General features: G+C 40.5%; 1 long non-coding RNA gene across 2 annotated transcripts in view; it reads right to left on the bottom strand.

The window, feature by feature from the left end:
• The window catches only part of LOC141575034 (uncharacterized), a 56,335-nt gene that overhangs the window by 25,002 nt on the left and 14,837 nt on the right, over positions 1 to 16,496 (bottom strand). The window contains exon 3 of one of the 2 annotated variants that reach the window (XR_012502273.1): positions 15,431 to 15,558. This is a non-coding gene — a long non-coding RNA (uncharacterized LOC141575034). Of the gene's footprint in view, positions 1 to 13,382; positions 15,559 to 16,496 lie in introns of those variants that run through there. The other variant, XR_012502272.1, reaches the window with a different exon arrangement.

The raw sequence follows: 16,496 nt of genomic DNA, 5'->3' as shown, positions 1-16,496 counted from the left end.
ACAAGGGTAGTAATGGATTATAATCCAGAGACTAAAATAAATATCCACGAGTCAATCTAATGCAAAAATAATTAAATAATAAATAAATGGGTATGAAGAGACTACTCTTCCTTACAGTAGAATTATTTTTTTTTAATTTTTGTTTGGGTTTTTTTTTTTTGCAGGGGGGATGTTTTATTTATTTATTTTTAGAGGAGGTACTGGGGATTAAACCCAGGACCTCCTGCATGCTAAGCACACACTCTACCCCTTGAGCTATACCCTTTCCCCACAGTAGAATTCTATTAATAATTTTATTAAGGAATGATAAAAATTTTAAAATGACCATTAGTAAACACTACAGTGAATATTCTTGCAGGAAAGCATCACTGAAGGATGCTAAAATTAATGGGCACCGTGCAACAAGAAACAGGACACTTGCATAGTCTCAATGTATCTCCCCACAAGATATATATTAATTACAAAGGTGAAAATAACACATTTACAGTGGAGAATCCTGGCATACAGCATCTCAACCAAGTGATCAAAATCAACATTATCAGTAATGACACAAATTGACCTCCTGCACCTTCCGATATGCACAGAGAAGAAAAGTCATAACGTCACTTCAGTGGTGATCTTGCCGAAAATACTTTAACTCACCTAATCACACAAACCCAGATTGAGGCACAGTGTGCAAAATAACTACTAGGCAGTATTCTTCAAAAGTGTCAAGATGATTTTTTTAATGGAATGGAATGGAATGGAATGGAATGGAATGGAATGGAATGGAAAGGGAAGGGAAGGGAAGGGAAGGGAAGGGAAGGGAAGGGAAGGGAAGGGAAGGGAAGGAAAGATCTGGGAAATCTCATAGATTGGAGAGACTAAAGAGACATGACAGTTAAATCAATGATTCTAGACTGGATCTTGGAACAGAAAAAGGACTGACGCAGTCCAGGGGAACAACTAATAAAATTCAAATATGATCTATAGATTAGCTAATAATACTGCATCAATATAAACTTCCTGATTTTAATAATTATAATGTGTAAGAGGTCAACATTAGAAGCTCATTGAAGGGTATGTGGCAATTTTGTACTATGTTTCAAGTTTTCTGTAAGTCCTAAATTATTTCAAAATAAGAAGTGAAATACATACTCACGTAAAATCCAAAAATGGTCTACAAGGTACTAAATTAATCAGGCTCTATTTGCTTGCTACTCACATCTCAGCTTTTAGTTTTGTATATTGACAGTATCATTGACATTTTCTTCTCCTCACCTGGATTCTCTCGCAGAGGGGAGCCCAGGTACCGGCCCAATATACAAGGATCCTTCTCCTTTCTCCTTATGTTCTCATTCCTATCTCTCAATTCATTCTTAAATTCTGTATCTCAAAAAATTCACCAGCCAAGTTAGTGAAAAAAGATCTCTCATTACAGAGTGGGAGAAAGAGACGCTGACTAACTAACAACAATTATTTTTAATGAGTGGAAGAAGGAGGAAACTTGAATGGATTCTGTCCCTACAGCACAAGCATAATCAAAGATCAACAAACCATGAACAGATGATACATCCTAAGGGTGGTCAGGAAGGAAGCAAGCAATCTGAGGTGAGGAAATGTGCTGGGCTGGTGGCCATCCCAGTTCTAAGACTAAATTCTTAGTTGGCCTTTAGGTGAGTCATTTTCTCTGTCTCAAATGAGGAACTTTTGGATGAGTTCATAATAAAATCAGTTTCAGCCATCAATTTCTCTGATACACACCATTTACATGCACATAGTTAAAGGTATCCATGTTCCCTATTTCCTCAAAACCAACTCAACTCACTAATTTGCATTGCGTCAGAGTCTTTCCCCACAAGATGCTTATTTTACCAAGGAAAAATTTAAATCTTGCAATGGAGAAATCTGGCAGATATCACCTTAAACAAATGATCAAAGTTTACCTCACCAGTAATAAAATGTATCAACATCATGTACCTTTTGATCACTTCTGTGGAGAGATCTTCCCAACCATCTCATTCACACCAATGAAGTGAGTTTAGTACCCTCTTTTCTGTACACTGTCTTTTCTGTACACTTGGTTACTCTTATTCCTTAGTCATAGCAGTAATACCTATGGATGTGGAAGCTGAAATATCTTAAATTTAGCTGACTTTACCAACAATAATCATCACAAAATAGAACTGTGTGGATGCAAAAAAGCCTTCATTCTACTTGGGGAAAAATTCAATTAACAACAGAATCATGTAGAGCCACCCGGTGGTTATGGAGATTTAGTGACTCACTGCAATTGAAAATTGCCTGTAGTGGTGGTGGTGCTATTTCTCCTTTATTCTTGCTTTGCCAGCCCCCAGCAACCATGCCTGGTTTCCTCCCATCACAAAGCAAAATGAAACAAAAATCACCAGGGGTTAAAAAAACCTAAACTGGATTACAGTCACACCATTAAGAAAACAAAATTTTACTGGTAATTGCATTCAGCTGAATAAATATCCTTATATTAGCTTATGGCCCATTAGCATTCTGATGGTAATTATTTTTACTTAAATGTGTCTGCCTCTGAATAAATGGGGAGAGTGCAATGATGTGAGATTTTGAGATGAAATGGATATTCTGTGCAGTAAACCAGAGTTTTGGGCATGGAGCTAGGGCTGTGGGTGAAATTGAAATTACACAGAGATTTATTAACAGTACGTCTCTGCGAAGTTATCTACTGAAGCCATAAACTTACGGTTTTCAAGCTTTGTTGTGTGTATCAGAGCCAGGGGCCAGAAATACCTATGCTGAGGCTCTTCCCCAGACACTCCACACCCAGATCTTTAGGAGTAGGACTCAGGAATCTACATTCCTAATACAGCTCTCAAGTCTTCTAGTAAACAATCAATTTGAGGAATACTGTTCTTAATGTTCACAGTCTTATTCCAAGTTACAATGATGATTCAAGTATATATTGATCTAAAAGGACAGTCCACCACTTGGAGATAGACCAAGGGACAGCAAACCATGGCCCATGGGCCAAATCTGACCCATCACCTGTTTTGTACATAAAGTTTTATTGGAATACAGCCATGTCTATTTGTTTATAAAGTATCTAAGGCTGCCTTCCGGATAAAACAGCAAAGAGAGCAGTTGTGACATGGTGTAAACAGGTAACAGGGACTGAGGGACTAGGAAAGGGGGTAAACTAAGAGGTAGGCTGGTAGAGCAGTTGGCTGCTGCTAAATTGTCAAGTCCCTTCTCTGAATTCTTTGTTATAAGTGGCAGATGCACTCTATTTTTTTCAGTATTGAGTTATAATTGATACATAATATTCTGTAAGTTGAAGGTGTACAATGTATACAATGAAACATGTACATATTCACTTGAATCAATATACCAATGACTTACTACAAAAAAGACTTTAGGATGACAAAAAGATTAGAAAGTAAATGTGCATTTACAGTATTTTTAGAAGTAAAATAGAATGTAGATTTTCATAGACTAGCACACACATTAACTAGGTACATGGCAACAACAAATTATTTTTTTGTTTGTTCTAAGAAGTAGTGACCAGTTGGAATTAAAATATAAATTATTTTACATAGAAGATACAGAGAACTGTAATTATTATAAACTTTTAAGTTTTTCACTATTTATTGTTAAATAGTGATCTTGTTCTGTATAAAATTATTTAAATGATCACCTTCCATCATGAATCTTTGGATAATAAAGAGCTCCTTCAATCATGTCCTCTATACAGATGACTTCCAGCTCTATCTTTGGATCAGAGCAATCTAAATTTTCCAAATGCCCCAGGACATTTTTACCTAAAATGTTTTTCTGTTAATTTAAATTCAATGTAAAAAGTCAAACCTATCATTGCCCTTCTAAATACTACTTTCCTATTTCTCAATGTCATCATACATGCCACACCAACTCAAATGAAAATACTGATGTCCTCTGTCTACTTCCATTGGCTCACCTGTCATTTAATCAGTGTCCAAACCCTGCTGACTTTTCTTTTGAAGACTATCTTTCACCTGCTCTCCCTTTCCTGTGCCCTCAGTGGTTCCCTCCATTCTGGCCCTTACCAGTCGTGGCTGGATGAGCACAAGAAACTTCCCTTTCACCTCCTTACTTCTTGTATTTTTGCCTATTCTAATTCAACTCAAATAACACCCCCAGGTTAATTTTTTAATGTATCTCTGCTCCAGACAAAACATTTTACTCATTCTCCCTTGAACATGTTTTTCTTTTCCTGTCTCTTAGCTTTCACATCATTCCTTCTCCCTGGAATTCCTCCTCCATGTTTTCTACCTTTCCAGTCCTACTCAGATCCCAGTGCTGTCTTTCTTGATGAGCTCCAGACTAAGTGTTCTCTCCCCAGGAACACATTTTGCCCACATCTCTCAGAAGGGAATTATCCATGCATGTGAACTCTAGCTGTTTACAGCATGGAATCCAGAAGTAGGAGACCAGGATACTTCTTTATTGTATAATCTTGACTAAAGCTCTCAATGGGTATAACGACTACAAACAGTTGTTATTTACTGAATGCCCATTATGTGTTAAGCATTTTATATTAACTAATAACAGCCATCATCTATTGAGTTTTTCTTAGGTGCCAGGTCCTAAATGCATTATGTGAATCAGTCCATATAAAAAGTTTGTATGGTAGATAATATTATTAGCCCCATTTTTTCAGATGAGGAAACTAAGATTGAGAGAAGATTTACAACTTAATAAAGAAAATTGCAAGTAATAACTGGCAGAGCTAGAACTGAAATACAGACAGTCCAACTCCTGAACCTACATTCTTGACCATTAACCTGTATAAAATTACATGTCATTTAATCTTACAGTAACCCATCAAGATATAAATTATTTTGCCCACTCTGAAGATTAAAAATGAATTCAAAGAAAACAGGAAATATAGTAAGAGATAATGCTAAACTTTATACCCAGATCTGCCAGACTCCATCAAACATTATTTTTATTATGCTTATGTGCTTGAGCTTAACACAATTACTTCAAAGGTTATTATGGAAATTAAGTAGGATCCTACACGTGCTTTATAAATGCTAACATACTCTACTGAATGTTGGGTTAAATTTCCTGTGAGCTCATTCTTATGTTGCCACCATGCCTATTAGCATTAGACAAATAGCCTCTAAATTTTAATCCTATACTACCATTGGTCTGTTTATTGTTTAAAATAGAGTAATTTGTGTATAAATTAAATATATGCATTACTGCACTAATAAATCTTGATTCTGTCAAACACTAGCTAATTGTTCCTGTACCAGTTTCTTAACCTACCTGTGCTTCAGCTTCCTGATCCTTTAAATGGAGACACAAGTATATATACAAGGTGTTGTGAGAATTAAAATAATTAATATATGTAGAACATTTATAATAGAACCAGGTACACAGTAAAATGGATAAAGTACCAGGTATAATTATGATTGTGTCTATAACAAAACACACAAAAATAAAATTTAACCAAAATGAGAAATACAAGTTACATAAATTTTATTCTAGTTTATTGATTAATGACATAAAATTTTTTGCCTTACCTAAAAGTACTATTAATATCACTACTTTTAGCAAAAGAAACATGATTGAACATGTTCCATTATTTCTGAAAGTCAGTATATAACATTTTGTGGTACAGTGATTTGATGCTCTGGTTCTAAATTTATTTTGGTTTTTGATTTTAACGACTGCCTAATTGAAAAATATACTTCACAAAAAAACATAGATACTTATGGAAAAAGCATATTCATACACAGGTGTTGATATGCGATCAATATATTTCCATCTTCCATAATGTTAATCTCTTTTTTTTGCAAATTAATGAAAGGTATTTAATATTTATATTTTTAACAAATGATCTTAAAACTTATCAAAAGTCTTCATTTAAAAGATTTTTAAACAGATTAGAAAATTCCATTTCAAAGCCTTATTAATATTGAAATATGAATGTTTTATAAATAAAATACAGCAGTCAATCTCAGGAACAAAAACCACATAGTGATGGAAATATTTTTAAACATGTTTTCAAAATTCTTTCTCCAAAGCATGTTATCTTCAAAAAGCCATTCTTTTCTCATTTATTGTCAAAAACATTACTTTCACCTCAAAAAGATTAAGTGGGTATATTCTGTCATAAAAAACTCCAGCTAGATAATGTATCATCACTAGCCATTGTTTTTAGCTCATGATATTCTGAAAAAGAGTCCAAACCAGGAGAGGGCATGCTGTTCTTCCACTTTTTTGTTGTTATTGTCAGCTTGAATTATTAGGATCAACTTGACTGGCAGATTTATTGCAGGAAATATTTTAAGTCACCTGTACATTTTAAGAGGGTTAGTTTATTAAAATCAGTAATACAGTGCATAAATCCATTTCACCAAGAACAGGCAAACTGCAACATGTCACCGTCTGCTCAGAATGAGACAGCCACCACCGACTGAGTTAGAGAGCTCCCCCTCCTTTGCAGCATCCTTGCAGACCACGTGACACAGAACCACCTACCTTACTGCTTAAGTGATGGAGCCAGGATCGATTACATATTAAATACTAGTAAAGCTTAGTACAGTCCCATTTTTTAAGATAAAATCTAAATAGAAATTGAAATTCTAATCTTTTCTTCAGGCACCTCATGGAGTAGTCTTGCACATCCCTAGAACGTACACGCTTTATTTCGGAAACCACAATACTAAGCTGTCCGTGCCAACAGAGCTACCATGTGGTCACCAAAGAATAATACGATTCATGTTTTTTCTCAGACCTCTGTTCTTCCCATGAAGGGGACTCAAGTACTCCTAGTTTTCCTCTTTCTGTTCTTCACTATATGTATTATCAAACTCAAACATATTACTACACACACATGTCCTTTTAAGCTCCATTTCTCTCATGTTTCACTCTATTCCCCCATCAGTGTTCCTCTTCCTCTGAGCTGAAATTTTTTTTTCCTATGAGCTGAAAAATTCCTCTAATCATTGCTTGTAAGCATAAAGGTAGTATTAGTCATACATTGGCATTCAAGAAGATAGAAACTAACCATTTTTATATAAAATTAAGCAATAAGTACCAGTATTCTCAATTTTAAAAGCCTTTGTAGATTTTTAGATGCCTCCTTTAGAATTACTATTTTTCACTTAAACTTCTACTCATATCTTCATCTTCTACATAATTGTATCTGTTTGCCTAGCATTCAAGACATGTTCCCATCGTTTTCTTATTCAATTTTGATATCATCCCATTTCAGGAGTTCCCAGCTCCTGGTAAGATGGAGTAAACACAATCCACTTGGCTTCTCCCACTGAATGCAGTTACAAAACCTGAACAGAAGGTGTGAAACAGCTATTTGGGGTCTCTGAGAAGCAAACAGTAACAGGAAGATTGGGAAAGAAGACCAGAACCCAGAAATTGAAGTACCACCAAACCAAAAATTACCAAGTGGTAATTTTTTCATTCCTTTTTCCTCTGGTATCCCCCAGCCTGAGCACAATGCAGCCTGAGACCCAGAAATTAGTGTCAGATGAAGCCCTCAGTTCTGCCTCAAGAAGTGAATAGAGAACTCTAACACTGACATAAGAGACTGTGTAAATTTTTCTCACTTTTTTTTTCTTTTCTGTTTTCTCATACCCCAGTCCCCAAGGCCATGCTAGTGATGGTTGCAGCCCCTATGATAGCCCACCAAGTGAGGTGGGTATTGGGCCCTCTGTCTCTGACCAGTGAAATTTTAATTCCAAGAAGGTGGAGTGACTCTCCCTTGTTTTTCACCCTGTCCTCCCAGTAGTTGGCCCTGTGTAGACAAGTCACAAAAATGGATTAACAGAAGCCCCAGCTTTCTAGCTAAAGGAGCAAAAGGGGTTCACCCAGGAAACAAGTACCAGTAGATTGTGGACGAAGGAAGTCAAGAAAGTGACCCCATACAGTTACTTGGGTACTCTTCGGTATTGCCCCTCTCTGTGCATGTATGGACATGATCCTAATTAGCATTTCAAAGAATTTAAGAACCAAACATAGAGACCCGCCACTGCCTACATCACAGGCTGACCCCTGGGTGGCGCACATGTGACAGATCTTATTGGAACTGCAAAGTCTCTAAAAATTGAACCGACATTGGAACTACAGTCCACAGAAGGCAGGCTGGAACTGATAGACTGTCTGATAAAACATGAATATCTATGTTCTCAATAGAATTTAAATGAGGTCAAGAGTCACATAACATATGAAACGTGCAAGATAAAATTCAAGGTTACTCAGCATATGAAGAACAAGGAAACTCTCAACCACACAGGGAAAGCCAATCAACAGACAGCAACCTCAAGATGACACAGGGTTATAAGCTGAATGGTGCTCTCCCCAAATTCATAAGTTGAAGCCCTAATCATCTATACCTCAAAATGTGACTCTATTTGGAAACAGGGCCTTTTAAAAGGAGATTAAGTTAAAGTAAGGCCATTAGGGTGGGCTCTAATTCAATCAGACCAGTATCCTTGAAAGAAGAGGAAACTTAGACACACAGAGACCAGGGATGCCAGTGCCCAGAGGAAAGACCACGTGAGCAACACAATGAGAAAGCAGCCCATTGCAAGCCAAGAAGAGGCCTTGGGAAACACCAAGCCTGCTGGCACCTTGATCTTGGACTTCCAGCCTCCAGAGCTGTAAGAAAGTGAATTTCTGCCGCTTAAGCCGCCCAGCTTGTGGTGTTTTGTTATTGCAGACTAAGCAGAGTAATACACACTGATATTATAATTTTCTGGCAAAGACTTTAAAACAGCTATTTCTAAAAGTCCACAACAAGCAATAGCAAATGTTTTTGAAACAATTGGAAAAACAGAAAAATCTCAGCAAAGAAATAAAAATGGATCAAATATAAATTTCAAAAATAAAAAGTCCAACAACCAAAAAACATATAAATAAATTCACTAGATGGGCTCTGAGATGACAGGGAAGATAGTCAGTGAATCTACAAATAATCAACAGAACACATTCAATCTAAACAACAAAAACACTGAAAAACATTAACAGAGTTACAGGGACTTGTGAGGCTTTAAAAAAAAAAATTGAGGAAATAATGGCTAAAAAATCTCCAAGTCTGGTAAAAGACTTAAACACCTACAGATTCAAGAAGCTAAGCAAAACTCTCACAGGAGAAACCCAAAGAAATCCACACACAGGCGCTTCACAATCAGACTTCCGAAAATTAACAAAGAAAAAAGTCTTAAATGCAGCCAGAGAGAAATGAAGCTTTACCTACAGGGGAACAATTCGAATGACAGATTTCGCATCAGAAATCACAGAAGACAGAACTGGATTCCTAGAAATGACACCAAAAGCATGACTCATAAAAAAATTATAAACTGAACTTCATTAAAATTAAAAACTTTTAGTCTCCAAAAGACATTATTAAGTGATTGAAGGGACAAGCTATGGACTAGAAGAAAGTATTTTCAAATTAGACACCTGATGAGAGAAACAGATACAAAGAATTTTCTAAACTCAACAGTAAAAAAACAAAAGCCCAATTTAAAAAAAAATGGACAAAAGAACAGATACTTCCTTAAAGAAGATATAGGTGTTGCATATATGCATATAAAAAGATGCTCAACATAAGAAGCCACTGGAGAAATACAAATTTAAAGCGTAAGATACCACTACATACCTAATAGAATGACTGACATAATTTTTTTTTAAATACTGGTAATATTAAGTGCTTGTGAAGATGTGGCACTACTGAAACTCATATATTGCTGTTAGGATTGGATAATGGTACAGCCACTCTGGAAAAGAGTCTGGCAATTTCTTACAAAGTTAAACATTCATGATATGACTCAGTAATCTACTCCTGGGCATTTCCTCTTGAGAAATAAAAACTTGTATTCACACAAAAATCTGTACATGAATATTTATTCTCAATTGCCAAAAACGAAACGAACCAAATGTCCTTTGCTGGGCAAGTGGACAAACTGTAGTGTATTCATACAAGAAAATACCACATAGTATTAAAAAGAAACAAACTATTGATATGTGCAACAATGTGGACAGATCTCAGCAGAATTATGCTGAGTGGAAAGAGCCAACCCCCAAATGATTCCATGTATAAAACTATCTTGAAGTGACAAAATTATAGTGATGAAGAACAAAACAGATCAGTGGTTGCCAGGGTTCAGGACAGGGGATGTTATTTTAAAGGGGTATCGAAAGGTAGCTTTTTGGGGCACTGTTAACTGTTCTGATCCTGATCGTGGAGATGGTTACATAATTCATACATGTGTTAAAATTCAAAGAACTATATACCCAACAGTCAATTTTCCTCAATGGTAATTTAAGAAATGAAGTTAATAAATGAAAAAACATACTTTTCTGTTTTATTTAGTTAATCATTGGGTAACATTATTACTTTTGCAAAATTTGCATTGCCAGTTATCAGTTACATGGCTGGAGAAATGAGCCTTTGTCAGCTGGCCTAGAAATCTAAACACAACTTATCATAATATTTTTAGGGAAAAATATATTTTGAATTTCCATCATTACTTGACAATGAAGGATGACTTCGACTCAGAAGTCAAAGAAGCAAGATGAGGGCCAAGCTAAGTCTGAGATGAAGGTGGGTAAAGAGAGTCTTGGCAGGAAAGCAGGTCCAGCCAAGGTGAGTGGGTTTGCGTCCTCCAGAAAGAAAGGAGAGACTCCCTAAGAGGGAAAACATCAGACTTGAAGGGAATTTGAGCTCTCACTCAGCGGCTTATTTACCTGAGACTGAAGACACTGTTTCAAAAAGAAAGAGATTGATCTTTTCAATCACCAAACTTTAGTTTCACAACTCTACCTCACCTGTTTTGGCCTGTTCAGGCTGCTGTAACAGGATACCACGGCCTGGGTGGCTTCTAAACAACAGAAATTTATTTCTCACAGTCCCAAGTCCAAGACCAAGGCTCCAGGAGATTCAGTGTCCTGATTCACGGAAGACACCTTACCCAGAGTCCTCGCAGGGCAGAGGGGCAAGAGAGCGCCCTGGGGTCTCTTTACAAGGGCGCTAATCTATTCCCAAGGGCCGCCCCCCACCCCGCCCCCTGTCACGACCTAATCACTTCCCAAAGGCCCAGTCTCCTAATTTCATCACCTTGACGGTTAGCATTTCAACATATGCATTTTGGGGGGGACACAACATTCAGTTCATTGCACCATCCCTCAGTATCAGTAGATAAGGCAAATTCTAGAAACAACATTTTTTTCTCTTTTTTCCACAAATACAGATATATACACCTATATTGTATATATTACATGTGCCGGGCGGGTGAGGAGGACCGGCACCTGCGCCGCCTGGCCGGGAACAGCGTGCGCGGGGCACGGAAGGCCTACCTGCCGCGGTTGTCTTGAGCAGGGTAGGCCCTCGCAGAGGCACGTTCAAGGTGTTCTCCGACCGCAGGTTCAGAGCGATGCTTGGGAGGAACCCGCTCATCATTAGGGCCAGAACGTTCCTCTGCTGACATCTGGGGGGCCCTGGTCCAGTTCCACCGTCTGGCAGGTCTCTGAGGGCCCGAGTGGAGATCCCGCCAGAAGCCCGCAGCAGGTTTTGCGAACAGCCTGCAGCCTAACGCGAGAACAGGGCGAGATCCCGCGGACCCCGGCCTCTCTTCTCGCGGTATCTCGCCGGAGCCCCTCAGGAGGATGTGCGGCAGGTTGCACCTCCAGGAGCTGGACCGCGCAACGGAGGCTCCCCACGCCCTCCTCTGCTCTTGGAATGTGTGGTCTACCTTCCTTTCCCACAGTGGGAGCCGTTTTCCAGGACGCAGCTTGGAGAGGGCAGGGTGCTGTGGAGACCTCTGGACGGCCATACTGACCGGACCGCTAAGACCTCTCTCTAAACGTGTCTGGAGTGCAGGGATGGAGATCGATTCATCTCTCGGCCCAAGACCAGCCTCATATGTAAGTTTCCTTCTTTGTTAACATTCCATTTACCTATCTGGAGTGGCTGCCTCTGCCTTGGTCTCTCCGGCCTGTGTATGGGGCCAGTTTGTTTTGTCCCAGGAAGTCCGAGGTTTTGAACCAACGCACATGCACACCGTTCTCTAGAAGAGGTGTTGGACTTGCTGCCTGGGCCAAGATGCTCTGCCCATTAGTCTGTTGGGACCATGGGCAGTTTCCTCCAGCAGGCGCATGCATTGAGGCCAAAGGGGCCAGGGACAGTCTCAATCCAGTTTCTGCACCCAGGACCCACCAGAGCCCAGCTGTGTCACCCGCAGCTGCCCAGACCAGGGCTCTGTCCAGACTGTTCAACGCAGTGAAGAAGCCAGGAGAAGCTTCTACAGGACCCGTGGCTACTCTAAGGAGCTGACGGGGAACAGCTGCACCCACCTGGCCATCAAGCTCAATACCAGTTTGGAGCTGGGGAGAAGCTCCTTGTCCAGGACCCGGGCTTCCCAGACTAGCCACACAGTGATATAGTGATGGTGCAGGCTGAGGGACTGCAGGCTGAAGAAGGTCATCCTTTATAACTTCCTATTTGCTGTCCCCTCTGTCTTCACACCGGCCATTCACACCAAGACGCCTGAAAAGGCCAGTGTCTTTTGGCCAATGGGGGCCTTCAAACTCAGGCTGCGGGTCTATGGTTAACACTGTGACCAGGACGAATGAGAAGCTGGCCAAGTCCCCTGGCCTACACTGCTGGCTCTGTATGTGTACTTTGGACCCAACACTGCTGACACCACCACAGTTTTGGGGGCTCAGACTTCCTCACATCTTTCCCAGATGCAGCCCCCTACCCAAGGGCCCGGGCCAGGATGTCCACGGCTCCCTGATGCTCTTTAGGGGTGTGCAGGCCCAGGGCTCCTGCCAGGGGATGGGCCCTGCAGGAGCACTCCTTGGGTCCCCTACCACCCAGCATCTTGGTCGAGACCCAGCTCTGCAGCCAGAGGTACTGGCACCCACTCTGCTGCAGGAGCCCTGCAGTGGAGGTAGGGGGGACCTCTGGGTATGAGCACTCACAGGTTGATTGCCCACCTAGTGGCTTCCTCTAGGGCCTGGGTTGCACAAGAGATCCAAGAGTATGTACCTATTTGAGGACAGTGACAACAAGGCAGAGCTGAGACCCAGAACAAGTTCCTAGGACAGTAGGTGCCTGGGGCCCACACCCAGTGTCCTGGCTACCCTACAGGGATCTCTGCCAGAGCAGGAAAGCAAGGACAACTGCCAGCAAATGGCTTGTGATTGTTTGTATAAGTAAAAATATTTTTAGTTAAAAAAATATATATATACTATTAAAATTATAATCAAAGTTGATATTCATCACAAGCCTGTCATGGTTCTTTAAAATATATAAGGTCATTGACAGCGTTTTATTCAAGTAGTGGAGTCTAAATCCCTTCATCTTGAATGTGGGCTGGACTTAGAGGCCCCCACAGAGCAGGACTGAGGCTTTCCATCAATAGCCAGCACCTATGTGAGCAGGCGCATGTAAGACGGCCACCTTCAAAGTGGATTCTCCAGCCACAGCCAAGCCTTCAGATGACTGTAGATCCTGCCAACATCTTATTGCAACCTCATGAGAAACCCCAAGCCAGAACAGCTCAGCCAAGCTGCTCCTGAATTCCTAAGCCACAGAAACAGTGAAGGATGATAAGGAATTATCACTGCTCTAAGCCACTAAGTTACACAGCAGTAGAAAGCTAACACAGAGCCCATGTGCATCCGACTTCACGTACGTTATCTTATTTAATTCTCATAAAGTAAAATATCTCATTTTCCAGATGACAAACCTACTACCTGGAATTATTGAAGAATTTATCACATGGTCACGGAGCTAGTTCACAGCCCTGCTGGGATTCCTGCTCAGGACAGGTTACAAAGGTCATATGACGGGGTGCCAGGCACTGGGGACACAGTCATAGAGACCAGTGAGTGGAGTGCACATCAGAGGGAGAAGCTGTTGAACAAGAGAAGGGGAAACCCCCTCAGGTTCAGCTGGATGAAGGGAAGGATCTGAATTAGCAAATTCTGTAGAAACTGCAGGTCAGGTCAAATTTGAGGCTAAGGGATGAGAACTTTGACAAAGAGAAGTACAAAATGCAGTGAGAAAAAGGCAGAACTATCAAATGGTTTATACCCTTTTAATGGCAAATGAGAAGGTAGCCAGGAACACAGTAGGAATCAGTCAAAGCGGAATAAGAGTCTCTGCTCATTTTCTATGAGTAGTTGCCATGGCAATAGGATCCCCCACCTTATTGGAATGATATTTAAATGAGAAAAGCGCATGCAAATGAAGTAACTAGTGATTTTATTGGTGCTGATGCTAACATCTGTCTGGTTACCTTCACCTTCTCAGGAGGTCTGAGTACAAATTTGAGAGATGTTTTGTCCCAGAAAAAGAATAATACCATAAAAGGGAACTTGGAGAATATGACTCATGGTCTGCGACTCTGCCTTCCAAGGAGATCTTCCAGACACCACTGATCACTTTCTTTCCCTCATGACCCTGGTAGGAGTCAGTGTTAAGTAGTAAAACTTGCAATTTTACATGCCTGGTCCATTCTGATTTTAATCTAAAGGAAACCCCATAAGTAAGGGCCCCAGCCTGGCCAGCTGCTTACTCCCTGCACCCTGTGTAAGGGGTGAGAATTCTACAGGAGCTCTGCTGTTTGGACAGCTCTTCCTGCTTTGACCATTTCTGAGAGACAGGCTGCCCAGAAAGAGTATATTTATTTCCTAGAGCTGCCATGACAAAGTACCACCAACTGGGTAGCTGAAAACAACAGAAATGTATTATCTCACAGTCCTGGAGGCCAGCAGTCTGAAATGAAGATGTCAGGACAGCCGCACTCTCTCTGAAGTCTATTGTCGGGGGATCCTTCCTTGATTCTTGCTAGCTTCTGGATTTTTGCTGGCAATCTTGAGTGATTCTTGACTGCTAGCTTCAGCACTTCAATTCCTGCCTCCACTGTGTATCCATCTTCTCTATATATGCCCATGTATCTTCTTATAAGGATGATCATATTGGATCAGAGCACCTCCAATGACCTCATCTTAACTTGATTACATCTTCAAAAATCGTAGGTCACATTGTGAGGTATTGGGGGTTAGGATCTCTACATGAAAATTTGGTGGGGTGGAGGAGACAATTCAACCCATAGCAGAAAGGGAGCAGAACCCAGAGTCAACAGAAATAGGCCGAAGGAGAAATGACCCAAAATGAATATCCCAAGTAGATTCACACTTTATACATACCCATCTGCTCTCCGTGACAGTCCCTCTCCCCTTAGCTCCTCACATCACTTGCAGTCCCAAAAACACCATAGTTAATGGAAGAGATAAGACATCAGGCTACAGGTAGGAAGATTTGGCTTGGCAGGACTCTGCCCCTGACTGACTGAGTGACTTTTCCAAGTTGTCTGCCTGTGCACCTGATCAATGACCTTCAGATGAGTGTCCCTCAAACATACAGCAGCTCATGAGTCACCTGAGCTTCGGTGAGGCATTCACACTGGACAGGAGTTTGATCAGCACAGCAGGCAGGCTTCTCCCTAGACAGGCTCTGGGTCCCAGGTGTACCGTCCAGCTCCCTTCATCTCATCTGCAACTCAACCTCTGGGAAAGAGAACAGGCAAAAGGAACACTAGTCCACGGATTCCTAGGGGACAGTCTGGAAATGGCACACATCACTCCTGGTCACATTCCATTGTCCAGAACTCAGCTACACAGTCACACCCAGAAGCCAGGGAGGCTGAAAAACGGTTTCTAGCTGGGTGGCCATGTGTCCAGATCAAAAGCAGGAGTTCTATTTTTAAGATAAATAGCCAGAATGGATATCAGTGGAATACTGTCATATACTTTATACATTTTTTATATTGTGAGTTTATTTCTGTATCATAATCTTCGCAAATATTAACTTTTGCACAGTTTTCAATCATGTAGTTGTATAATCATTTATATCATTGTTTTCCTCTTGTTGGACATTTACAATGTCAACTTTTTGACATTATAAATAGTGCTGCAGAGAACAAAGTCACCAATCTTTTGTGCAATTCTCTGATTATCTCTTTATGATGATCTCCTGAAAGGCTTCCTTGAGGCCACCTGACCCAGTTCTTTGATACAGCGACCAAATTAGCCTGAAGAACTGCTGGTCCAGGTCATCTTTGAGAAAAGTGAGTCTTCTGTAGTCTTGACATATTCTCCCCCTCCCCCATGCCATCTTGCTTTGGCCAGCTCTTCTCGGCCCAGGGCTGGCTACTGGCAACTAGTTATTTCCTTGGGAGACCACTTGTTTATAGCCAGATGCACTATTGCTGAACGTTTTCAGAGGGTTTGATTTAAGGGCTTGCCTTGATATTGTGTCCTGAGCATCTCTACTGTTTTTTCTCATCAACTGTATCTGCAGACTGCTTTACAGTTTGCAAGACTCATTGACTGGATCCAATGGTGATTTTTCTGAAACACAAATCTGATATTACCACTTCCGTGGCTTAAGCCCTTTGAAGCATTCTTGCCACCCTCCGATTCAAATCTAAATTCCTTAACATGAT

The sequence above is a fragment of the Camelus bactrianus genome, chromosome 25 (genome assembly GCF_048773025.1).
Source record: "Camelus bactrianus isolate YW-2024 breed Bactrian camel chromosome 25, ASM4877302v1, whole genome shotgun sequence".
NCBI lineage: Eukaryota > Metazoa > Chordata > Mammalia > Artiodactyla > Camelidae > Camelus > Camelus bactrianus.
Note: the sequence above shows the minus strand (reverse complement) of the source record. Positions and strands in the feature narration are given on the sequence as shown.